Source organism: Oryctolagus cuniculus, chromosome 8 (assembly GCF_051225735.1).
Source record: "Oryctolagus cuniculus isolate XC-2025 breed Fujian yellow rabbit chromosome 8, ASM5122573v1, whole genome shotgun sequence".
Classification (NCBI taxonomy): Eukaryota; Metazoa; Chordata; class Mammalia; order Lagomorpha; family Leporidae; genus Oryctolagus; species Oryctolagus cuniculus.
The window spans coordinates 55,591,045-55,617,673 of NC_142874.1; the positions used below are offsets into that span (position 1 = coordinate 55,591,045).

General features: G+C 42.5%; 1 long non-coding RNA gene across 1 annotated transcript in view; it reads left to right on the forward strand.

The window, feature by feature from the left end:
- The first annotated feature begins 12,306 nt into the window (after nt 1-12,306).
- Nucleotides 12,307-26,629, forward strand: part of LOC149125025 (uncharacterized) — a 39,044-nt gene continuing 24,721 nt past the window's right edge. Inside the window, exon 1 of the long non-coding RNA XR_016211930.1 lies at nt 12,307-12,421. This is a non-coding gene — a long non-coding RNA (uncharacterized LOC149125025). The remainder of the gene's footprint in view (nt 12,422-26,629) is intronic.

Genomic DNA, 26,629 nt, shown 5'->3' on the forward strand with positions numbered 1-26,629 from the left:
CAATCTTATTGTAGACCTATACACAGTGGACTCAGAGAGCACAGAGAAGAAGGAGCTGATTTTGGTGGTGGGTAAGGAAGGACTCCAGGAGGAAGCCGCAGGTAAGGAGCCCAAGAGGATGCTCGAGAGGAAAGAACATTCCAAGACAGAGGAATCTGATGGGCCAATGCTCAGAGACTGAAAAGCTTGGTTGTTCAGGGAATGATGCTCCCAGTAGGACGTTAGTGCCCATGAACAGGAGCTACAGAAGATACTGATGAAAAGATGGATTGGGGTCTTGCCAGGAAGGCACCAGGATTGTATTGTTAAAGTTTTGATTTGAAATACTTAAAATTCATCATATCTTATTTGAGGAAAAAATTTTGTTCTGTGCTCATAAAGATGTGAAATTCTGCAGTGCCATTCTTTGCTGCTGTGAAAGAAAAATCTCATCTCACAGAGGAGAGTGGCTGGAGATATGGGTTTGCTATACCTGCAGTCTTTGTCAAGGGACAGCATGGCTGCACAGTTTTGGAGACATTCCATTTCCTGCTGAAAACTTTAGAGTGAAGATTTTTGCTTTTTCTAACGCTTTCCTTTGAGAGTGTCAAAGGCTTGCCTGCTGGTGTGGACTGGGTTTCCAGAAGAGCTATTGCTCACTTTGGATAAGATACCTGTGGTCAGCTAGAGGAAAAGGAGGGGGCCGCAGAGCGGAGGGTCCATATAACTGGCTGCTGGCCCTGGCTCTGCTGCCAGTTGACAGCAGGACCTTGGAGAGGAATAAAGAGAAGCAGACAGAATATGTGTTTGGGAGTCAGGATACCTGGGGGTCCTTTGTGGTTTAGGGGTAAAGGAAGTATTGGTGGTTACTCCAAGTTAGAAGATAATGTCATAACCAGAGGAATTGCAATAAAGAATATAGGAAATCACATCAAAAGGAAATAAAAGGCTCTGAGTTAGGTTTTTAGTAGGTGATAGCAAGGCCTGCAAACATTTTGAAGGAAAAGATAAAATGCTTTGGGAGCTGGAAAGACAGAGAAAACTAAGAAAAAAGGAAACAATCCTCCAAAAACTTTATTTGATTGTCCTAAAGGCTGACAGAAAAATTGCACAAGGTCTTTAGGAATGAGGATGGGATTGTGGAAGTAGAATTACTATTATTATTATGGGTGTTTAATCCTTATTAGTCTCTTGGCTTATAAAATGTGAATGAACAAAATTGTAGTTAAAATGAAAGCAACATATTAAATCCCACTTTTTGACATTTTAGATATAAAGAGAGGTCACTGCATTTGCCAGGGGACTCTGCACACACAAGATTATGTGATCATAGGCACACCCTTGTGCCCACTAAAAAGAAACCCACACGAAGTCACTTTCTGATGAGTGAAATAACCACTGCAGGGTGACCAGGGGATTTATTATGTGTGAGTTGCTGCTGTCCCCTCTCCCAAGTTGTGACCCATTTTCAGCTTAAATTAGAAATCCAAGTAAAGGACTCACTACAACGTGTAGTTATCAGGTTTATTTTTGTTTCCCTTTCCTGCTTTCTCTTTTTCTCCTGTCCTTCCCTCATATCAGATTGCAAGTTGTGCAAGAGCAGGGACCTTGCCTGTCTTGTTCACTGCTGAATCTGAAGTGACAACAGAGCGGCCAGCTCAGGGCACCCATTCCATAAAGAGTAGTTTCATGAATGAATGGCACTGCCTTCACTGTGATCTTTGCTTTCTCTAATTTTTGGAGGGAAGATGTTCCTCTTGCTAATTGTGAAACATAACCTTCCAGAAAGTGTTTCTCCGTTTGGAAAAGTACCAAAGGTCAGAATGAAGAGGAAGGGAAGTATAATGGTGTATGGCAACAGAACCTCAAAAATCCTGGAGGAAACAGAAGTTGGACACCAGAGCAAGAGGTGTCCAGCTTTGTAAGAGAAGTTCAAGTGGATAAGAGGATTATGAACACTGCACATTTCATGATGCCACACACCTTTCAAAGTAATGCCTGCTGCATTTGCTCATCTAAAGTTTCCAGGAAGAAACCAGGAAGACAAAGTAGACACGAGGAGTCAGGATGTTCTGTTGGTAAAGTCCGGAACTCAGGTCCCCTCACACTATTTAGGTCAGGGCTCTTTTCACTAATGGCAGGAAATACAAGAGACTGACATCCTTTCTTAGCATGTGACAGCCTCCTGTCTACAAGAGTAGCAGTGCGAATTTGAAAGAATAGCTTCGTGGAAGAAGGGAGAGTATTTTGGCTGTCTGCATGATGGGGCAGTTAGCAGTTTCCAAAGTGAAAAACCAGACATTTAAAGGCAACGCCTGGCTTTCAGGCTTCCAAGCTCAATTCAGAGAGCTGAGTAGAGACCCTAACAATAGGAACCAGTTTCTATTTGCTTTCGTCCTTTTTCTTTTTTCCCAAACTTTAAAAAATATATCCAAGAAGCGAGCACCTGGCAGGCATGGACCATTTGGTTTGGTGTCATTTAAGGCCAATTCCTTTACAAACATGAAATACCAAGGTGAATTATACATCCATCATATTTCTCTTCTGAAGGCTGTCAGGGTTTCTCTGCGACTGACAGCACAGAGTTTATTCTGCATCACTGGTATGTGGTAGAAGAGTCAACCCTCCTGGCTCCACAGTGTGGCTTTGTGTAGTACAAAAAGAAGAATGGCTGTCTGTGAATCTGACAGGCTGTGCCAAGGCCACACCTCTTGCAAGAGCTCACTCATAGAATACACTGTAAATAGAAACCCAGTAACATACTGCACAATGATATTTTGGTCACATGACAGTGGCTATACCACATCATCTAGGTGTATAGTAGGCTACACCATCTAGGTTGATATAAGGATGATGTTTGTACAACAATGAAATTGCCTAATGATGCATTCTCAGGAAGTGTCCTCGCTGTCAAGGGGCTGCAATAGTCAGTTTTCTGTTACTATAACACCTACCCCAGGTTGGGTACTTTACAAGAAAAAGAAATTTACTTTGGCTCACCATTCTTGACCAAGATTGAAGGGGCCACATATGTTGATGGACTTCTTCTTGGTAGAGTCTTGAGGTTGTGCAGCCCCTCATATGGGGAGAGACAGGGAATGCACGCATGTCCCACTGGTCCCTCTCCCTCTTCTTACAAAATCACCCATATTCAATCATGGTGACACCACCCTGTTGACCTCATCTAATCCTAATCACCTCCCAAGGACACCACCTCTAAACACCAAAGTTGGATAATATTTCCACCCTCTTCCTACCTCACAATGGGGATTAAGCTCCAGCATGAGTTTTAGAGGATGTTACTGAAACCTTAGTCCCTGTCCTGGTGCCAATCAAAATAATGAGGACAAGGGTTTGGGGCGAAGGGAAGAGAACATTCAATTTGGTGACAGGTGGGAGCATAGCAGAGTTATGAGTCTCAAGGATGACCACTCTGCTGGATAAATATTTGTCTTGGCATTTGTAAAGGGGCTACAAGGAAGGGGTACTAACATGGCAAAATCCTGAAACAGCGGCAGGTCTCTGGTGGCAGGTGCCAGGATTTGTCACTAGATCAATGACAGTGCATCCTTCCTCTGTTTTGTCATGTTGCTGATTGAGGTCTACAAGTGGTGAGATTAGATCTATCCTGAAAAGGTCCTCTTGTTCAGGAAAAGGTGAGATAAGGAAAAAGCAATTTGTGCCTTAGGACATGGGTAAGTGGGAAGCCTGCAGTCTAACCCTGAAGCATCAGCTTTTCGGCTTTACATTTAAGTGTAAAAACTGTCTGCTTACGTGGGTTTATACCTGGTTTCTAGGGGACAAACCTTAGCTGTGATTCATGACTGCTGATGCACAGTGATGACACAGCCATTCTGTACACTAAAGGTCAGGACGACTGGGAGGTACAAAAAGGCTTTTGTATTTGGTTTGTTTTTGTTTTTAGTTTAGTCATAATAGCCATCCCAAAAATGTCTGTGGTAATACTTTCTTTTCGTTCCCATTGATAACCTAGATGGCTTCTTGGCAGGAACATGGAGCTATCTCATTTACGTGAGGAAATTTAATATAGTGGTAGTATAATAACAAGATGGAATTTTGTCTTTAAAAGTTATATGAGGTATTTTTAACTATTAAAGAAAAGATTTCAGTTAAGATGAGATCTTTAGAACTACTGTTAGTTTGCATTTTTCCCCCTAAATCCTCATAGGAAAGATGGTAGAGTATGTTCTACTCTCTATTCTATTATCTGTTACAGAGCAGAGATCCTCAATTGCTTTAGGCAGACTGCATGATAAACATCCAGAGTAGGTCAGAAAAGTCCAGGACAAGTGAATGTTTCCCTTGCGTGGGGTTGCTTGAAATTTTAAAGCCCTTGAATTTCTCATCCTTAACTGTGCTGAAGATGGACTGTGGACATGCTGGTGTATTAGGGTCAGTCCTCAGTGGCTTGCAGACAATAACAATATCTGTTCTCAGTCTTGCAGTTTTAATCCTTCCACTCATGCCCCACCTCTAATTGTTGGAACCCTTCAGGAAGTAGAATGACATTATTCAAGTTTTCTGATTGGATTTGTTTTCTGATGTGAATGAAAATGGAACAAAGGCAGGCAGAGTGATGGAAGCAATGCATGGATGGGAGAAGGTTCCTGATAGAGGAGTGGGAAATGGGGTAAGGGGATAACAGGACATAAAGAGGATGATGGCCCTGCTTACATTGTCCCAGCCACCCTGATTGGAGCCACACCCACTCCAGGCTCCTTCTGCACGGCCCCAACTCCCACGGGCCAAGCGAGACTGTTGGTTATCCCGCAAGAGCAAGCCCGCAGCACCTCCACTTGGCTGCTCCTTTGTCCCGTGGAGTCAGATGGATTCAAATGAAATGTTGCTCACTCTTTGGTATTCTGGAAGCTCTCAGCTAGCAGCCTTCGAATTTCGGACTCTTTGTGGAATCTGATGAATCAATCTGCCTTCTCCTTGGTGCCTGCTGAGCCAACCTCTCTTTCTCTGGTAGGAGAGATAAACGAAAATTCCATTATTCAGCCCAGGCTATTGTGATGGCAGTTTCCTTTGAGCCTCTTGGCAAAACCCTGCTTGCTTTAGAACTGTACATCATCTTGGATCCATTGAGAGCCATTCTTTATCTGACAGGATATTTATAAAAGCCCTCATTCGCTGCAGCTCCAAGTCAATATGTTTCTCTCGTGCTGACACACATCACACCAACCGGCTTGAAATATTTAAATACAATAGTCCCTTCAAGAAATCATTAATTTTTCTATCACCGCTAGAAGTGATAATTTGATGGGAATGGATTTCGTTGAAAGGGCTGAGCTGACTGCAGTGGGTACTGTACAGTGTGGGGACTTCAGAGAAGTCGGTGTAGGACAGAGTGAGGGTCTGTTCAGGACCAGAAGCCAGGGCTCCTGGAGCAGCAGCAGCACTGTAGCCACCATCCACCTCTGGCACCATCCCACGCAAGTCAGCCTGGAAGAAGGCATGCTCTCAGGAGCAAAGCATTAAATATCAAGGAGAGCAAACCAAACAGTCCCGATGACCACCTCATTAGGGCCATGTCCCTCTCTCCTTCAGTCCCCGCCCTGCCTCCTGCTTCTCTTCTCCCTCACTGTCCATTGCCCTCCTTTTATCCCCATCTTCTACTTTCCTCTGTGTCTTCATTTGGCCTCCTCTTTTGCTCTTTGATCTTTCTCTTCACTTTTTCACATTGCCTGCCATGTGTGGCTGTGTGGACGTGAGGGACAGTCTTAAGTGTCTCCTCGGGGTCTCTGCTCCTGAGACTGGAGAGGAGGCACTGTGTCTGCTGCATCTGCCAACTGGTGGACCCCTACTGGGGCTCCTCATACATAATGAATGCAGGAATTTCTGTGACCCTTCTTCATACAGAACAAGAGTCAAACTGTGAGACTCTAGGTGATGGAGGACGTGAACCTTGCTGGAAGGCACTGTAGCTTCTGTTCCTGGGTGTTTCCTGGACCAGAAGGAAGGGATCTGAACAGCTATGTGATTGCCAAGCTAGCATCATGTTCTTTACAATGGCAGTGGGTAGCCTTGCTGTATCAGAAATGGCTCACCTGCTTGGTAGGTGAGGCAAGCAGTAAGATAGGAGACATGCATGCTTCTTCTTGTGTAAGTCTTAATGATGGAGCTTGCTGAGCAGGGAAACAAAACAACAATAAAAATCCTGTGTAGAGTCAAATTGCCATGTTTGCTCACAGGTTGGCATTTTTCTTTCAAATTTGTGGTTAGGAAGGAAATCAGAAGCTCAGAGGAGCCGTGAACAGCCTGATGTCCACCCTGAAATCCAACTGGGCTACCAGGACTACCCAACCCCGTTCCACAGCATGGGCATGGCCTCTCCAGGCCCATCCTTCTGTTCTCTCTCCTGACCTAGTGTCAACCAGAGTCATGATGACTTCTAAGCTCCAAATTTTACAAAAAAGAGAAAGAGAGAATAGTGACTCCAAAGTTTAAAGATTCAATAAGATATCCAGAATTTGACTAGAGAGGAAGAAAAGAGAACATACAATGCAATATATGGTTAGAGTGTAAGGAGAAAGTAGAGGAGGAAGCTCACTCAAAGATGGAATGGAAACAGCTTCAGAAGGCAGTGGACATTTGACTTGAAGTTTGAAGGATATAGTGGACGATCAGTGCAGAGGCAAAAGAAAGGTATTTTGGAGGAGATGTGAAGAGGCAACAGAACGTGGAAAAGACTGGATGAAAGGATGTAGCTAACATTGTGTGAGTACAACTCCTCCCCAGAGTATTTGATCACAAGCTAGGGTTAGATATAAAATAATCAAATCATGAATGGTGTGTATTTCAGGCTCCAGGATTACAATGAGTTCTGCAGGAAAGTCTCACTGGACAGCCACTTACGATGACCCCTTATGAATGGAGCCTTGTAATCTGCAGCTTCTCTCTCTTCATTTCCTTAGAAAATTTCTTTCTTTCTTTCTTTCTTTCTTTCTTTCTTTCTTTCTTTCTTTCTTTCTTTCTTTCTTTCTTTCTTTCTTTCTTTCTTGGCAGAGTTAGACAGTGGGCGAGAGACAGAAGGAGAGAGAGAGGTCTTCCTTCCATTGGTTCACCCCCCAAGTGGCTTCCACAGCCGGTGGGCTGCGTCGATCTGAAGCCAGGAGCCAGATGCTTCCTCTTGGTCTCCCACGTGGGTGCAGGGCCCAAGGACTTGGGCCATCCTGCACTGCCTTCCCGGGCCACAGCAGAGAGCTGGACTGGAAGAGGAGCAACCGGGACAGAATCCGGCGCCCCAACCAGGACTAGAACTCAGGGTGCTGGCGCCACAGGCAGAGGATTAGCCTAGTGAGCTGCGGCACCGGCCTCCTTAGAAAATTTCATCGTTAAACTTCATAGGGTTTGTTTCATGCCAGTGATGAGATATATCTCCACTTGAGAAAGCCATTTAATCTCTGGATTCAGAAGTGATTTCAACTGTAAGAGTGTCGAAGTGATATTGAGGCATTGAACGGTCTTTCTGGGCGGGTGTATCTTGGATTCACTCAACCACACAGGATGTCTGAGCTGAGAAGGACCTTATAGACCATCAAAGCCAGAATTTCTCTCACTGGTCCTGAAATCTTGGAGATTTGTAAGCTATCCACAGGGATTTTAAAATTTTGAGTTTTAAATCTAGATAATAATCTAAAAAGAAAAGCCAGGTTATACTCTGAACGACTTACCTTATTACCAAGTCCCGCTCTTTCAGTGCCTGATGGTATTGATGATCAAGCTGGCAGCATTGTAAGTTTAATTATGCTGACTGGTGCATAAAGAGGAGAGGTAGTCTTCATATGCAAAAGATACATTTGGATCACTTGAAGGCCAGATGGCATTACTAAGCCATATGTGACAAAGATTTAAAGAAGTTTGAATAGAAATGCATCCCTCCCTCCAATATCCTAAAGAAAGCTTTGGAGATACCTGTTTGATGTTACCCATATCCTACCTTCTGTCATATAGATTGGGTGAGATTCTCAAAGGGACGTGTTACACTGGGGAGGGCTCAGGTTGATCCAAGTAAGTAAGCAAAGTTAGTGCAAGAAGTGAGGAGAAAATAGGTGAACCCTTGAAGCCTCAGAGAGTTTAGGTAGGAAACTGAGGAGGAGGAGGAGGAGGAGGAGGAGAGAAAGAAGAAAAAACTATAAGGCCATCTTGGCATGAAAAACCTGGAAAACAAAAAGGAATAAAGCAAATGGGATTTAGAAAAAGTTATTCGTGGTTACAAACCAGATTTTGAATGTTCTAGGATTCAGAGAATCAAGGCTCACAGCTAGAAGCCCAGGTCCACCAGAAATTGGTTAACAGCTGTCACTCATGTTAATGAAGGATGAGTGTTTATAGCCTCAAAGGGGCTTACGGTCATTTCCTAACATGGCAGAAGAATGGGAGGTGGGTGAGGAAGGGTGAGGTGGAGATAGCTGGAGCTGGCGAGGAGCGGGAAAGGGTGTGGTGGGTGCAAGTTGAGACTGTTTGTTCAAGGAAAGATTAAGATGTAGCTCACATGGAAAGGAACCTCTGATTGGCTTGGGGAAATTTTGAATGTTGGTTAGGTTCATTAAGTAGATGCCACTTGGATGGAAAAACCTGCCATTTCAAGTTCATTTTGAAGCTCCATACTTGTCGTGTTGCACTGCAGTGGCTAGTTATTCATGTAATGGCAGTTTTCATTTCTGGGGGCTTTAGAAAGAAGCGCAGCGTGCACAAAACCCCTGAAGCTGCTCCAGCAATCTGTAGAGCATCCAAAGAGTTGCTTTTTCCAATGAGTGGGAAAAAAAGGAAGTCCTTCTACCAGCTTAAAAAAAAAAATCCTAGCCACTATGCTTTGTCTTTCTGGGGACTCTGTAACTATCTATTAACATGATTTTTTAGAATTCCAGGTGGGATGACAGGGTTAGTTTTGATTCTGTGAGATAATTTTGTCCGAGGGATAAAATGCTTGGCAGACACCTGTACCAGTCTGTTTACCATGGAGGGGAAAGATGCTTTGAAACTGGGCAAGGACTCAGCAACAACACAGTGCTAAACTTCTTGGACAGCAAGATGGACACTCATCAGATTTCTCAGCCAGTTCTGAAGTCAATTGAAAGTTAGTGATTTTTTTTTTATTACTAGGGTTGATAGCTCCAGTGAGTGCTTTTTTTCAGCAACCAAGACTATATAAAAAAGCTACAGAAGAAGTTAGGTTTTGTTAGACACAATAATGTACATATGCCCAGTTTTTCTTTTCTTTCTATTTTAAATCTAGGTTTTTATGTTGTTGGAACAGTAACATGCACATTTGTTAATGAAATGCCTAAATTGGAGGGCTCATGCTGCTCTAAATGCATGGCTCTTCTAACTACCTGGATTCCTAATACTGGAAGCAAAAAGAAAACTGTTCCAAGCACCTCTTTGTCACTGTCTGGAAGTGTACATTTTCAAGACACTGGCTAAAGGCAAAGTCTTGTCTAATGGTTTTGCAGACTATTTTATCTACTTTCCCCAACAGCACAGCATGCCATGATGTCATTTGATCTTTACTTTGTCCAAACACATCATTTATGCATTGTCCATCTCTTTTTTTCTTTTCTCATTAGTCCATGACAATTAAAGTAATGGTCTTTGGCATCAGTCCCATCATAAATATAGACTTGAGAAGAGACAATGAAATCACAAATCTTTTTTTGGCTCTTAGGACAGTAAGATGGTCATTGAGTTCAATATTTAAATTACACTGGTAACTTATAGTCAATATAAAAACCGAACTTAAAATGTAAAAGTTTTATAGATAACTTGCAAACTACTGTGAATATAAGTCTTAAAGCTAGTTGCTGGCTTTCAATATACATTCCACACTTCTTCCTTAAGGAGCTTAAATTTTTAAAATTCAATATTCCAGATTACTTTATATCAAGAAGTAGTAATTTGATATGTTTTTGATGATTGAGATATAAACAAATATTTTAGAGATTTCAGGGAAACTTTTTGCATTTTTTTAAATCCACCATTTGCTCTTTCTTTCTTTCTTTCTTTCTTTTTTTTTTTTTTTTTTTTTTTTTTCTGAAACCTAGATGTGATGCCTGGATGTGCAGTAGCCATTGTGCAGACATGAGGCAGCAAGCATGAAAACAAAAGGTCACCTTCTAGGATGATGGAGTGGAAAGATGAAAGGTTTGCTCCCTGATAGAATCACCAAGCCACTTTGTTGGCCAGTATTGACTATGTTTGGCCCTACTAGGAGACCTCTGTCTGTTTGAGTTGCTATGATAGAGTTTTCTGTTTATTGTGAAAGATGCAATCCTCAGTGGTATTTCCAATTGTTCAAATCTATTTCTAATTGTTCTTTCTTCAGAAAGCAAGGAAATAATTGATGGGCAGCTACTGTATATTGCCTTTCCATACAGTAATATACCATTATTAGCTACCCTTAGCTCCCTTTTTAAAAAAGATTTATTTATTTATTTGAAAGAGTTGAATATATAGAGGGAGATACAGAGACAAAGACAGAGACAGAGAGAGTGAGAGAGAGATATCTTCTATCTACTAGTTCACTTCCTAGAAGTGGCTGCAATGTCCAGAGCTGGGCCAGGCCAAAGCCAAGAGCCAGGAGCTTCTTCTGGGTCTCCAACATGGGTGGCAGGCACCCAAGCACTTGGACCATCTTTCGCTGCTTTCCCCAGACAATTAGTAGGGTGCTAGATCAGAAGTGGAGCAGCTGCGAATTGAACCAGTGCCCATATATACTGCATCACGGGTGGGAACTTCACCCTTTATGCCACAGTGCTGGCCCCAGCTCCATTTCTGAGTTAACTAATTGCAGTATTCTTCTGATTATCTGCTCTATACCTCATGGAGTGGGTTTGTTTGGCATAGTCATTAAGATGTTACTTGGGATATCTGCATCCCATATCTGAGTACCTGGATTGGAGTCCCAGATCAGCTCCCTATTCCAACTTCCACTAAAGTAGACCTTAGGAAGCAGCAGGTGACGGCTCAAGTACTTGAGTCCCTGCCACCCATGTGGGAGCCACAATTGAGTTCTAGTTGCGAAGCTTTGGTCTGACCCAGCTTCAGCTGTTGTGGGCATTTGATATGAACCAGAAGATGGGAGAACTCTGGTCTCTCTCCCCCTCCCTCCCCTTCCCTCCCCCTCCCCCTCCCTCCCCTTCCCTCCCCCTCCCCCTCCCCCTCCCCTTCCCTCTCCCTCTCCCTCTCTCTACCTCTCTGCCTTTCAAGTAAATTTTTAAAAAAGAATCAAGGCTCAGGTTAGGGGCTATCTAAGCTGAATATGATGGATGGCTGTGATTTTCAACATGTGAATGATCTAATTCAATACTTGGAGTCATTGTTAGTTCTTTTACAGAACTTTATTATTTTTATTTGAAAAACACAGACAGAGGCCAAGATAGAAATTAATTACTTCTGTTGGCTCAGTTGTATTTATTCTTAGAAGTATTAATAGAGTAACCTTGTAGTCATTGCATGATAATTCTCTTATCTTTCCTGTTTTGGATTTTTAAGAAAATTCAAGATAACCTTATTGAAAGCAAATACCTTAAAAATACAATAGATGCATTTCATTTTAATATAAAATTGTACCAAGCTAAAGAGCTCACAAAACTTTAAAGTTGAATCAGATTGCAAACACTTCCTTTCTTTCCTTCTCTCCCTCTCTATCTTTTAAAGATTTATTTATTTATTTATTTGAAAGGCAGAGTTAGAGAAGCAGAGGCAGAGAGAACCATCTGCTGGTTCTCTACCCAGATGGCCACAATGGTCGGAGCTGTGCCTATCTGAAGGCAGGAGCCAGGAGCTTCTCCCGGGTCTCCCACATGGGTGCAGAGGCCCAAGGACTTGGGACATCTTCTGCTTTCCTCCTCTTTCTAAGAGGAAGACATATTAGTGATGGGGGGGGGGGGTTGTAGGGGAGAGTGAGACTCCAGCGGAACTGTCCTTTGGCCAGAATGAACCTGTCCTTGATAGCTGATTGCCCTTGACTGTGGGTGATCCTGTGAGACTACCTGCCTAGCCCATGCTGGAGGTTAGACTGACTGCTGGCAGGTGGCGGGAGCCCCAGGCACATTTCCCCCACCCCTGCTCCCTGTTAAAGGGCTCTGTAATTGCCAATCAGGTAAACTGCTCCTGGGTGTGGCCCAGGCCCACCTGGGAGGCTACTGTGGCCTACATGACCTTCAAGCTGATTGGAGAAGCATAGAAGCATAGTGACGTCAATATCGCCTTCATCTTATAGAATTACTATTGCCTTGAGTTAGCTATGCCCCCCCTCCCTACCCCCTGCCTGCCCTTTAAAAGGTGTGTTTGATTGTTAATAAATGGATATGTTCACTGAAACTTGTCCCTGGTGCTTCTTGTCGAAGAACATCGTCGCCCTCGCAGGACAAGTCCACAGTTGACACCTGCCCAAGCTCTTTGTTTCTTACCTTTGGTATGTGTAAGTCCTCCACCTGCCTTCAGCAAGAATCCTATTGAGTTGATTCAGTTAGAATCCCCCTGCCTTTGTGGTCTCCTCCTAGTAATTTTCCATCCTTTGACCCTCTCATGTTGCTCATTGGTTATAAATTCCTAGCTGTCCTTGCCATACTTGGAGTTGAACCTGCTCTAGCTCCCCTATTGGGATAGTCTTGGCACCTATTGCGGCAGTTCTGAATGAAGTCTTCTTTGCCATTTAAAAAAAGTGTCAGAATAATTTTTTCTTGAACAGGACATATGTTTTCATTTCTCTTGGGTATATTCCTAGGAGTAGAATTGCCGGGTTACATAGTAATTCTATATTTAACATTGTGAGGAATTGCCAAGCTGCTTTTCAAAGCGGCTGCTCCATTTTACATTCCTATCATCAGTGGATGAAAGTTCCAGCTCTTCCACAATATTGCCAACACGTGTTATTGTCCACTGAGAAGTGTTTTAATAACAGAAAAATCCAAATATTAATTTTTGGGTTTTATTGCTGTTCTATGTTATGATTTCTTATGATCTCACCAACTTTCACTAAAGTCTCCTATACCATAAATGGTATGAAGAGTGAGCTTAAGGAAAGGAATGAGTGACTGGCCCTACTTCTGCGGAGGCCTGGCCTTGGGAGAAGAAAATGGGGGGGGCACAAATGAGACTCAGGTGAAGCTCAAGTCAAGGTCAGGCATTCCAAGAACAGAACCCCAGGGAGAGAGTGCACAGACAGGGCATGTGTGCTATTGGCTATTTCAGTTGGTAGCTGGGAAATGTCTTTAAAATATGTGCAATACACTTAAAAGACTTTATAATGCATCCTACCTGTCCAGTAATTGTTGATTTTTTTTTTTCTCCTTGACTTTGCTTTACAAAAATTTTTCCTTGGGGCTGGTGTGGTGGTGTAGTGGAGGAAAGCTGCCACATACAATGCTGGTATCCCATATGGGTGCTGGTTTGAGTTCTGGCTGCTCCATTTCCAATCCAGCTTCCTGCTAATGGCCTGGAAAAAGCAAAAGAAGATGGCCCAAGTCTTTGGGCCTCTGCCAATCATGTGGGAGATCTAGAAGAAGCTCCTAGCTCTTGTCTCTGGCCTGGCACAGCCCTGGCTGTTGCAGCTATCTGGGGAATTAATCAGAGGATGGAAGACGGAAGACCCCCCACCCCGGCTCTTTCAAATAAATAAATCGATCTTAAAAAAATTTCTTCCTCTACTTGTAACCCTACCACCCCCCCCAATTTGCCAATATCCTCGAATCAAAGACCCTCTTCCTAGCAAAGGTAAAAACAAACTTTGATTTTATTTTGCCTTAAAAAATGTTGTCATATTGTTGACATAGTCAAATTTATTCTTGAAGGTAGGAAAACCAAGACTAAGAACAACTGTTTTGTGCAAAATTCTGGTACAACCACCTTCAACCTTGTGTTCTTTATACCTTATGGTTGCCAGTTCTGTCCTACAAGGACAAGGAAAGGAATAAGAGAACAAAGCCCCAGATGAGCAGGAGTTCATGTCTTCTCTTCTACCCATCTTAATGCTTTACCAAATGCACTCATGTGTGTGTGCTCATATGGGCAGATGCTGGAACGCGTTTTCCAAGTAACATGTGTGTGAGACTGAAAGCTTTGCCCATAGCCATAACCCCCACCTTATGCTCCACCACTGTGGGGTTGAACACACACAGCAAATATAGTTGATTGATTCTCCCAACTGCCAGTTCTGTTATTAGAGGCCTCAATAACTCAGCAGCTTTCTCTCTGTATCATGTTTTTTTTTGTAAGTCAGATAGGGTACATTTATTTTCTTTCAAAATAGGTTCTTTTACAGGCAAAATGTTGTAGATCAATTACTTCATTTAAAAATGTTTGTCTTTCCTGAAGTTGAAGAAGAACAACAAAAGAACCCATAATCTTATTGATTGGAATGCACTGAAAATTTTAACTCAAGTAAATTTTTTATACGCTGAAATTCAATGCCTTTGAAGTAGGAAGTAGATGGCTTTTCATGAAGACACAAAGCTTTTAATTAATATTCATAACAATTGATATGTATGATTTTGGTCACAGGAGGACTACTATAGCTTCCCATTGATGCAATAGAAATATATTGAGGACAAGGAAAAAGTAATTAACAACTGAATAAGAGGGTCATAAAGTTAAACTATTCCCTAGTTCATAGTAAGCTCTACATGCATACAGAATCATTTTCTGAAAGTATGAGAATACCGAATGTCATGTTTTGTTTTCTCTAAATTGTATATTTAATTTTTTTTTGAATGCAGTTTACTTTGGGTGCAATAGGATAATTAACTGTTGAACAGCCTGGCTTGAATGTTGAGAGAAATTTGAAATAATAGTAAGATTTTACCAGTAAGATATACTGGTAGATAAAAGACAATTTCTACTCTATTTAAATTTTTTATTTTGAAAATGTAAAGTGTTATTTAAACTCAGAAATTTAGACTTTATAGTGGCTGAAATGATCACATGGGATTATATGTCCAGATCGTCTTTCCATCAAAGACTTAAATGGTGAAAATCAATAAGCTATTTATGTGTTTATAGGCCAGCAAATAAACACATGTTCAATTCAATTTAGTTCAGTTCAATATAGTTATAGATCACCTTACATTCTTAAGATAGCTGGTGATACTGAAACACTTAATTCCTTTCCTTAGGAGAGAATATTTTTGTATGTGATTGTAGGAAGCTATGGTGTACAGTGCCAACATGCCTTTGACATCTTTCTCTTTGTTTGTTTTTCATTATTTTAATATGCTTTTCAGAATAGTTCTCTGGACACCAATAACACTGACAGGTAAAATATAACTTGTGGCATATGACAATGCCCATTTGGGAATGTGTTCTCTTTCAGATGTAGTCTTAACTTTCCTGTCCCTATGATTTCCTAATTGCATAATAAAAAACATGAAAAGGCATGGTTTTCCTAGGCATTGGCTGCCACATCGGAGGCTGTTACACAGAGACGTTATCACACAGATTCCAATGTATTTAGGGTTAAACTGTAGCTACTGAAGCACAGTACCTAAGAGAACTTATAAATGTGGGAACTTGTGTTTTGCACTGTGTAATTTGGTATGGTCCTAATTTTTTTGCTCTATGAAATGACCTTCCCTGTCTGCTGAACGCCATGTTCACACCTAAGGTGTCCAGTGATACGAACTTTGGGAAGAAGAAAGGAAGTTGTGGGATTGAAAGACATTAAAGCCGGCGCCGCGGCTCACTAGGCTAATCCTCCGCCTTGCGGCGCCAGCACACCAGGTTCTAGTCCCGGTCGGGGCGCCAGATTCTGTCCCAGTTGCCCCTCTTCCAGGCCAGCTCTCTGCTGTGGCCCGGGAGTGCAGTGGAGGATGGCCCAAGTACTTGGGCCCTTCACCCCATGGGAAGACCAGGATAAGTACCTGGCTCCTGCCATCGGATCAGCATGGTGCGCTGGCCTCAGTGCGCTGGCTGTGGCGGCCATTGGAGGGTGAACCAACGGCAAAAAAGGAAGACCTTTCTCTCTGTCTCTCTCTCTCACTGTCCACTCTGCCTGTCAAAAAAAAAAAAAAAAAAAAAAGACATTGAAGTACTTTAATCCTGAAAACCCTGTCCAAGATAGAGGATGGAGTGGGCAGCAAGGAGGGTGGTGTTGAGATGAAATACTTGAGTATGAGCCCCTAAGGGACCAACAGTCCTGGGCCCCATCCCTAACAACTGCTTATTCTCTTCTTTGGAGTATTAAATGACTCTCTAAAACACAGCTTATTCTGAGAGGACGAAAGCTGGTTATTTCAACAGTCAGTGAAAGAAGGATATGAGACATTAGAGCATGAAGTTGAGACACAGCAGGGAGGTGAAGGTGGTGCTCCAGGTGCAGAGAGTGGATTGTGAGTTGTGCATATGAAGGGAAGAGATGGTGTCAGGTTCAGTGCCTTGGTCAGAGAGTAGGTGTTCTGGGCTGAACTGTGTCCTTCCCACATCCACAGGTGGAAGTCCAAACCCTAGCCTCTCAGGATGTGACTGTATTTGGAATAATGACTTCAAAGAGGTCATTAAGGTAAAATGAGGTCATTGGGGTAGGCCCTAATTGGCTGTGACTGGTATCCTTATTTTTTAATGCTTGTTTGTTTATTTGAAGGCAGTGACAAAGAGGAGGGGTGGAGAAAGGGGGGGATAAGAGGGAGGGGGAGGGGAGGAAGGGGAGAGGTGAGAAAGGGTGGAGGGGGGAGAGGCACCAGAGAGGGGGAGAGGGACGGGGTGGGGAGAGGAGGAGGGGAGAGAGGAGGGGAGAGAGAAGGAGAGAGAGAGGGAGAAATCTTGTGTCCACTGGTTAACTCCCCAAATATCTGCAACAGGGTGGACTGGGTCAGGCCAAAGTGAGGAGCTGGGAATTCAGTCTGAGTCACCCATGTGAGTGGCAGAGACCCAGGTACTGGAGCCACCACCTGCTGATTTCCAGGGTGCACATTAGCAGAAAGTTGGAATCAGAGGCAAAGCTACCAGGCACTTTGCTATGGGAAGTGGGTATCTTAATCACTATGCCAAACATACACCCTTCGTCCCTTCGTGCTGCTGACATCTTGATCATGTACTTCTTCTTCTTCTTCTTCTTTTTTTTTTTTTTGTTGACAGGCAGAGTTAGAGAGAGACAGAGAGAAAGGTCTTCCTTCCATTGGTTCACCCTGCAAATGGCCACTATGGCCAGTGCGCTGCGCCGATCCAAAGCCAGGAGCCAGGTGCTTCCTCCTGGTCTCCCATGTGGGTGCTGTGGGTGCAGGGACTAAGGACTTAGGCCATCCTCCACTGCCTTCCTGGGCCACAGCAGAGAGCTGGCCTGGAAGAGGAGCAACCAGGACAGAATCCGGCGCCCCAACCGGGACTAGAACCTGGTGTGCCAATGTCGCAGGCAGAGGATTAGCCTAGTGAGCCGCGGTGCTGGCCGATCATGGACTTCTAAACTCCAGAGCTGAGAAAAAGGGAATTTCTAGTGTTTAAGTCAACCAAGCTGGGACATAGTATTATGGCAGCCTGAGCAGAATAACATGACTGGGGCCCTGGGCACGGTGACAAGTTCAGAAACAGATGCGAGGATGATAGAGCTGGACTTTTTGCAGTTCAGCCCAGGGCCCTCTCAGCAGGTGGTGTGTGTCTGGCCACCAGTAGAGGGTAGCTGAATTCTGACGCTCAGGTGCTTGGCTAATTTGGAAGGGTGCACAAGCATGTATCTGTTTCTGAGGGCAGGCTACTCTGGCCGTGCTTTTGGAGAGAGCCTAGTTTCTCCAGGGCCTATTCCTGCTAGTCTCTTGGAAGGAAGGGAAAGTCATGATACAACAGAGGAAGGGGGAAGGTGAGAGTTACTGTGGTCTTGTGGAGGCAGACAGTGAGGGGATACATTACATGCAGAGAAGGTAAAGCCAATCACTAAATGAGTCTGAGTTAGCATTCTTAGTGTTACAGCTGCTCCACTACTTTAGACAATGCAGAGGTGAAACAGTCTTGAACTAGTGTCTGCAAATACTAACTGATAGAATAAAAAAGGGAGAGAATGATCCAACATGGGAAGTGAGATACATAGCAGACTATTAGAATGGCAGATGTCCTAAACAGCACTCTGGCCTCAGAATCAGCCCTTAAGGCATGCGGATCTGGCTGAAAAGCCCATGAGAGTATTTCAGGCATGGAAAGCCAAGACACTCTGGCAAAAAAACAAAAACCAAAACAAAACAAAAAAACAACAACAAAAAAAACAAACACCTAAATGAAAGATCTCCGCGAGTGAGATCCCAGTGGAAAGAACAGGTCATCAAAGAAGGAGGTACCTTTCTCTGAAGGGAGGAGAGAACTTCCACTTTGACTATGACCTTGTCTAAATATGATCAGAGTCGGTGAACTCAGGGGGCTTCCATAGCCTTGGCAGCTCATGACAAGAGCCTAGGGTGATTACTGATGCCATAAACAAGAGTGACAATTTGTTAAGTCAACAACAGGAGTCACTGTGCACTTACTCCTCATGTAGGATCTCTGTCCTTAATGTGCTGTACATTGAGATTTAATGCTATAACTAGTACTCAAACAGTATTGTTCACTTTATGTTTCTATGTGGGTGCAAACTGTTGAAATCTTTACTTAATATATGCTAAACTGATCTTCTGTATATAGATAGAGAATTGAAAATGAATCTTGATGTGAATGGAAGGGGAGAGGGAGCGGGAAAGGGGAGGGTTGCGGGTGGGAGGGAGGTTATGGGGGGTGAAGCCATTGTAATCCATAAGCTGTACTTTGGAAATTTATATTCATTAAATAAAAGTTAAAAAAAAAAGGAACAGTCTTGAGTAGAATACTCCATGGGTCTAAACGCTAAACAGTTGCTGTGGTTGCTGTTGAGTTTTATGAATGCATATTGATGTTTCCAATTTAACATGTTTTTATTATCTTTCCTTTAATAAAAATTTCAGTTTAAAGAGAAGTTAACCTGCAGAATTCTCTAGTAGAATCTGATACAATCAAGTCAGCCATGGGTGTTGGCTTGCAGGATAAGTACATCAGGATTCAGAACTCTGTTAGTTTGCTAAGAGCGTGGTCTGTTTCCCAGCCACGAGGTTCTTCACATTCCTGCTTTTATGAAGAATGTGAGGGATGGGCATTTGGCTTAGTGTTTAAGATGATGGAGTGCCTGGTTTAGTGTCCAACTCTGCCTGCTAATGCAGACCCTCAGAGGTAGCAGTGATGCCTCCAAGGCTTGGATCCCAGCAATCCAATGAATGGAGTTTCTCACTCCTTCCTTCAGCCCCAGCCCAACACTGAGATTTGTGGGCATTTGTAGAATGAACTAGTAGGTGGTCGCTCTCTCTCTGCCTGTCTCTCCTGTCTCTTCTCCCTCGGCTTTTTTTTTTTTTTTTTTTTTACAAGCAGAGTGGACAGTGAAAGAGAGAGAGAGAAAGAGAGAAAGGAGAAAGGTCTTCTTTTGCCATTGGTTCACCCTCCAATGGCCGGCGCACCGCGCTGATCCGAAGCAAGGAGCCAGGTGCTTATCCTGGTCTCCCATGGGGTGCAGGACCCTAGCACTTGGGCCATCCTCCACTGCACTCCCGGGCCACAGCAGAGAGCTGGCCTGGAAGAGGGGCAACTGGGACAGAATCTGGCACCCTGACTGGGACTAGAACCCAGTGTGCTGGCGCCACTAGGTGGAGGATTAGCTTATTGAGCCGCGGTGCCAGCCTCCCTCTGCTTCTTAAAGAAAACAATTTAAAAGTATGTTGGAAATGAACAATAACACACAATTATAAAGATGAGGAAAAGTCATGTTCACTACCTTAATTTGGTCATTCTTTGTAATCATTTGGATTTTTGTCTTTGCCTAATAGTTAAAAAAAAAAAAACTGAGTGTGAACTGCAAAGTATAATATTTTTGTTTGGTGAGTCTACTTTAGTTGACACATGAACTAAAGTTTGAATGCTATCTTGAAAGTTAAAATTGATTGATTCTTTATTCTAAACTTATAATTTTCAAAAATCTGAATATCTCAAGAAAATGAATATTACAGAAAATCATTTTGTTACATGAGGGAGAGTGTTAGTAGGAAACAATCCTCTCTGAATGGCAAGTACATCAGCTTCATCCTAGGACTTCCTCTCTAGTAACCTCAGGGAATGAACAGAGTGTTGAGATGCTTCCTGCATTTAAGGAGATCTTTTGATCTCATGCCCTGCAAGCTTAGATGGTAACTACCTAGGGGGATATAAATCTATGTCCTCACATTAGCATTATATAGTCATGCAAATATAAGCTATGTCAAGGCCCAGTTTAACATTAGCTTACTTCAAACTTTGCCGAGTCATTCAACAAACTCTCTTGGAGGGCTGACTGTGTGCTGACACTTTGCTACATATTCAAGATACAAGAGAGAAGAACCCAATTCCTGCTCTTGATAACTCATGGTAACGGTAGGAACATTGGGCGGATTAACTAAAGAGCAAGTAATTGGCCCTACTGAGAACGGATGATGATTTTTTTAAGCTTTCTTTTTAAAGATTTAGTTTATTTGAAAGTCAGAGTTGCAAAGAGAGGGAAACAGAGATCTTTCACCTGCTGGTTCACTCCCCAACAGCCACAATAGTTTGGGTTGGGCCAGGCTGAAGGCAGGAGCCAGGAGCTTCATCCAGGTCTCTCACATGGATACAGGAGCATAACCACTTGGTCCATCTTCTGTTTTCCCAGGTGCATTAGCAGGGGACTGTATCAGAAGTATGGAGTAGCTGGGACTTGAAGTGGCACCCATATAGAATGCTGGCATTATAGGTGGTGGCTTTACCCACTATGCAAAATGCCAGACAATTTTTTTTGTAAGGAATGATATTTTGCCTGGAAAATTATTAGAGCATCCCAGGAAGGGGGAAGATCATGCACTGGGGTTGTGGAGAGTGTGAGTGGTCAGTTCTCCATTGGGTGGGCCCATTGAGCAGGGAGGTTTAGATCAGGCTGGCTGGATGGTAGGGACTGGGCTTCATTCTGAAGGCTCACATGGGGCTGATGAAGGATTTAGAGAAGGGAGATGATTTGATCAGATCACATTTTGGAGATAGTGCTCAGGTCGCAATGCAGTAGAATGGGAAGGGCAAAGGAAAACAGGGACATCAGTAGGCAAGTTCTCGAATGAGCTCTGACTCTCTGATAGTGAGGGTCTGCCCCTCACCCTACCATGAGCGGTAAAGTATCAGGTGAACACTCTCAGGCACATAATTCTGACCTGACTGGGCTGACTCAGCCTCAGACATTCTAAGTTGCATGTGCCATTTTATGTAGATTTTATTACATTCTCCATCTGTTGAATTTAATCTGTTTTAGCTAATACAATCAAAAGTGGGGCATATATCAACTCCTTCCATTAGTCTATATTGTGGTTTCTTTGAAAGGGAAGTCCTTTAAAATTATTTAAATATTTTTTCAATGTAATACACATCAGTGGTTTATTCATAGTGTAAGAGTTTTACTGTAAAGGTAGGGGTAGGAAACCTTTTTTTTTTTTTTTTTCTGCCAAGGAACATTTGGATATTTATAACATCAATCCTAGGTAATACAAAATTATCAACTTAAAAATTAGCCTGCTATGGATTTATTGAATTTTAAGTCCTTCCTGCAGTTGCCTTGGCTGGGCCAGACCAGATGATTTTGTGGGCCTTGTACAACCTGTGAGCTGGGCATTCCCCACCCCTGTTGTAAGGAAATTGTTCTCCAGGTATTGCCTCCATATTTCTCAGTCTTTGATGAGTTCACAGCCAAGGCTTGTGTCCTGGTTGTCTTCGTGGCATGTCAGGTGGGTCAGGATTTTTGGAATGAAGCAGAAGAGGGTAATATTTAGACCTCATCCTAACTCTCCCGATTTCTGTCCAGTGCCTCTTCCATTCTCTATGAGGTACTCATACCGTGCAATTGAGCCTCTTTGTAGTGGAAGAGGGGCCTCAGGGGAGATCTGACTGCTCTCGCTCCTTCCTCTTCCTTCTACAACCTATCTCCTCTTGGATCCCCTGCCTCACTCATCCCTCCAGAGGGAACTGCTGCCTGCAGTAGGTGAGCTGAATCTGCTTTGAGGGTTTGAACTGACTTGGGTCTCCTGGCACTTGGCACTCAGCTTTCTCAAAATGCTAGTTTGTTGGTGAACTTTTCGTCTTCTAAATGTTTGTTGTAGTGGTCACTCCCTGCTGTGTCTTTGTCTTTGTGACTTGTATCTGTTTAAAAATTGATAATTTTTGGTGTCAGGTGATGTAGGGGGTAAAAGGAAAATGCATGTGCGTACTTCACTGTGGAGACTGGAAATCACTGAAAAGCAAGATGCACAACAATACAGCCGTCATGGTGGCCAATTATTGTTTTGAACTATTGAATGTATTTTTATGTGGTTAATTTCATCTGACATTTGGAGATCCCTAGGAAGATGGTAGGAAGGGGCCAAGATGCCTATTTTATGCACAAGGGAACTAGTACAAAAGGGTAAAGTAACTAGTCCAATTTCATAGGATGAGTTAGTGGAGGCATTAGGGCGAAACTTGTTTTCTAATTTCCAGCCAATGCTCTTTCCTGGGAGGTTTTCTAGAGGTTAATATTTTGAATAAAACACTTTTATCTCTTTTTGACATGAAACTGCGGAGAATTTTAACAAGAAATAGGTCAGTTCTTCTCCTCTATGACCATTATAACTTTACATCATTGCATATTTCTAAAGATAAGCATCTTTTCAGCAGTTGCAATATACTGCTTGCTGAATGGATCCTAAAAGCACAAATTCTCCCTGTGGGCTGATGATCTAATGAGACATATAAGACCATAAAGACAGAAAATGAATAAGGAGAAGTTGGGTAATTCTCCTTGTGCAGACATATTAGACATCTGGCTGTGTGTTCAGAGGCATTTTTCTTTCTTGAGTCTTCTGGCCCTCCCCCCACAACCACGTAGATATGCGAGAGACATTTAAGGGGAAGGAGGAAAGGACTTTCGTGCAGAAATTTAAAGAAAGGGAGAAAAATAAAAGGAATTTCTATAGATTTGGATAAGAGCTCTTAGACCTTGAAATAAAACACAACCCTTTTTGGTTTACACAGGACACAGTAACCCACCTAGAAATGAATACTCAATTAACACAGGGCAAATGTTCCCAAATGTTTTGTAAATGTTAGCTCCCACATCTTTCTTACCTCTCTGGGATTTCAAGAGTGTTATGCTGGTGAAATCCCCTCTGGAGAGTAGAAATATTTTCAAACAAAGGTGATAAAGTACAGAACTGGTTGCCACTTTAAAAGACTCATGCAATACACTTCTATCTTTCTTGTCCTTGAGTTGGAGTGTTCTTTAATGTAAGGATAAAAATTACAGAACTGAGTATTGGCTCCAATGCCACTTCCAGGCCAGTTTTTGAGGTTTATCATGATAATGGATGGGAAGTGGGAATTGGGACTTAAACAAGAAAACACAGGACAGTCAGGGCCAAATTCATCACACCAAGGAATACTCCAACCATGAACTCACAAATTACAAGAATTTTCTTGTACTACCAAATGCTTTGTTAGATAACCATTGGCCCATTATTCTCCTCTTGCCTTACTCTGTATTTCCAGTCAAGATGTAATGTTTTTCTTTGTACCTTCTGAAGCACAGCTTGTACCATCAATCTGCTTCAGTCTAGTTCCCTTCTGGTTCTGCTTGGTCCTCATAATTTTCCCTCGAAAGTACTTGGAATAAAATTGAGAGAACTCAGGTTTAATACAGAAGAATTTGTCTTTGTTTCCTGGCAGTTCCATATGGTAGCATGACCTGGGTGCTAATCACTTCTGTAAGACTCAGTTTCAATTTCCTTATATGCAAAATGGGGTTAGAGTATTCTTTACTCCACTGATTTCTTTTCCTTTAAGATTTATTTATTTGAAAGGCAGAATTACAGAGAGACAGAGAGAGAAATCAGAGGTGAAAGAGATCTTCCATCTGCTTGTTCAGTCTTCAAATGGCTGCAGTGGCTGGGGCTGGGCCAGACCAAAGCCAGAAGCCTGGAACTCCATCCAGGTCTTCCACATGGATACAGGGGGCCAATCCTGGCCATCTTCTGCTGCTTTTCTAGGTCCATTAGTACTGGATCAGAAGTGGAGCAGCCAGGACTTGAACTGGCACCCATATATGGGATGCCAGCATCGCAAGTGGCGGCTTAAGCCATTGTGCCACAATGCTGGCACCTGCACAGATTTCTTTGCATGATTAGATGCTACAACAAAGGCATAATGGTAAACCAGTGCCTGGAAAATACTGGATACTCAATAAAAGGCAAGTATTATTGTTAATATTAACTATGTAGTTTCAAAGAGACAAATTTATGAGCAAAATTCTGTTCCATTTCCCCTGAGGTTAAGACAAAATTCAAAAACAAGCATAAGCCTTTTAATTATAATAGTTTTGTAGAGAGTTTGAAAAATAAAACAGTTAGTATCAGATACTAACTCCAGTGCTGATATGAGTGATTCTTCTAAAATCATCAGAACACACATTTTCTCAACAACTAGTATGTCACATATGCAGAAGAAATTCAGATGTGAATAAAAATAGTCTATGGCTTCAAATAACTCATGATATTGAGAAATGTAAAGTTCTATAAGTAACTAGGTTGCATGGCATGGAGAGTTCAACACTGGAGACAGATGGTGCCACTGAGTGAAAAGGGATGGCTAATTCTGAAGAGCAGCCTGAGTAGATCCTGACCTGGTGCTTGGTATAAGTAGGCTTGGAAAGGTAGGATTTAGTTTACTTAGACATAAAGCGAGGAGAAGGAATAACATGTCCAGGAAGCTGTATTAGCACAGGATGGAAGGGTGGAAGTTCATGTTCGAAGGAGAAGGACTGGTGTAGCTCCAATGAAGTTTTACAGAGGTTGATGACTAGAGAGGGAAAGGCTTTTGCTGGGGTCATGTTCCTGAGGCTTTACATGCCATGGAAGCAGTTCCTACTTTAGTTGGTAGATACTGGGAAGCTACTGAAGGTTTTGATTCCGGCAATTACATGATCCAATTAGAGTATTAGAAGAGAGAGAGCGCTCTGCTTAAGTAGAATTGCAAAGTGTTGAAATAGAGCCAATAAGTTCAGTCAAGATCCTGTGACTTATCTGTTAATATCCAAAAAAGTACTGAGCATGGGCAGGGTGTGGACAGCTGCAGGAGAAGATCAGATTTGAGCATCATCTCAGAAGTAGCATCTATGGTATTTGATGGGTAATTGGATGTGGATGAAGAGCTGTTGGCATTCCTTATTGTTTTTCTTAAAAAAGTGATACATCCTGATGTAACAGCACATATACTATCACATATAGTATCAGACAAAGTCCCTTGCAGATAATTTCTGGGTCTGTTATCTATCCCCCTGAACTCAGGAGTTTAGCCCCCAAAGTCTTAAGTTAAAGATATTGAGGGTGGAAACTTTATGGACAATGGTAGTTAGAGGAAAGACTTATGAGAGGTGATTAGATTGGGTTAGGTTGTTAGAGTAAAGCCCCCATGATTGAATCCTGGTGACATTATAAGAGATCAGATAGACATAGACAAGCCTGCTCCGTGTCTCTTCCCATGCAGTGATCTACACCACCTTGGGTCTCTGCTGGCAAGGACACCATCACCAGAGGCCAAACCAATGGGGCCACCCAATCTTGGACTGTGAACCTCTGGAACTGTGAGCCACAATAGGTTCTTCCCCTTGTAAAGTCAGGCTGCCTCAGGCATTTCGTTATAGTAATGAAAATCTGACCAGTAATGGGGTCTTTGAAATATTATCGAGGAGAAACTTTGGAAAAGGTATTTGGATTGTAGACCTCTATATCATTCAGGGGTTGCTCTAACATACATTTCCAGTAATGAAACTGATGGATTGAGGTGTTACTTCTATTTTGAAAAGAAGAAGAGTAAGAACAAGGAAAAGAGGAGAGGCTGCCACTGAGACAGAACGTGGGAAAGAATAGTGGATGGATTGATGATTGATGGGATAAGCCAGGAGGAGTGAGGGTTGCAACATGGAGTACAGGTTAGCTGGAAAAGAAGGGATGCTGTTGTCTTTGAGCCAAACAAGGAGAAAGAATAATGGATAAAGGAATAGGAGAATTTTGATGAGGAGGGACTGCAAGGTGAGTAATTCTGATTAGTATTTCAATGAATTAGAGGGTGAAGTCCTTGGCAAAGAATCAAGAGAGTTAGATATTTGAAGGGTTTTCCAGCAACAGCTAGTTGGGGCCCAATTGAGGTTGTAAAGTATGGATTTATAGAGCATCTAATGTGCATGTAAAATGTGAATAAAAGTGAGTTATCAGTCTCAATCCCATTCTATAAAACCTTGGAAAATTATTTCAGGCTTATTTTGAAGATCTCTTAAGAAGGCAGAGAGGAAGAAATTATATCAAACAGCATGTAGCAAAAGTTCCTGAAAATAAATTTTAGAATCTTCTCCCATGGTGTCTGAGCCTGCTACCCCTCACCCCATCTCCTTTTTCTCTTTCTCAAAACTCTGCAAAGTTGCTCTCGTCCTCATTCTTCTGTTTCTCCCTTTCACTGCCTTCTCAGGCTTCTTAGGTTTTTTTTTTTTTTTCTACTTTTCTTTTGAGGATAATTCCATGGCCTGTTTTATATAACACTTCTGTCTTTCTGGGTTTTCTTTAGTTCCCTTCTC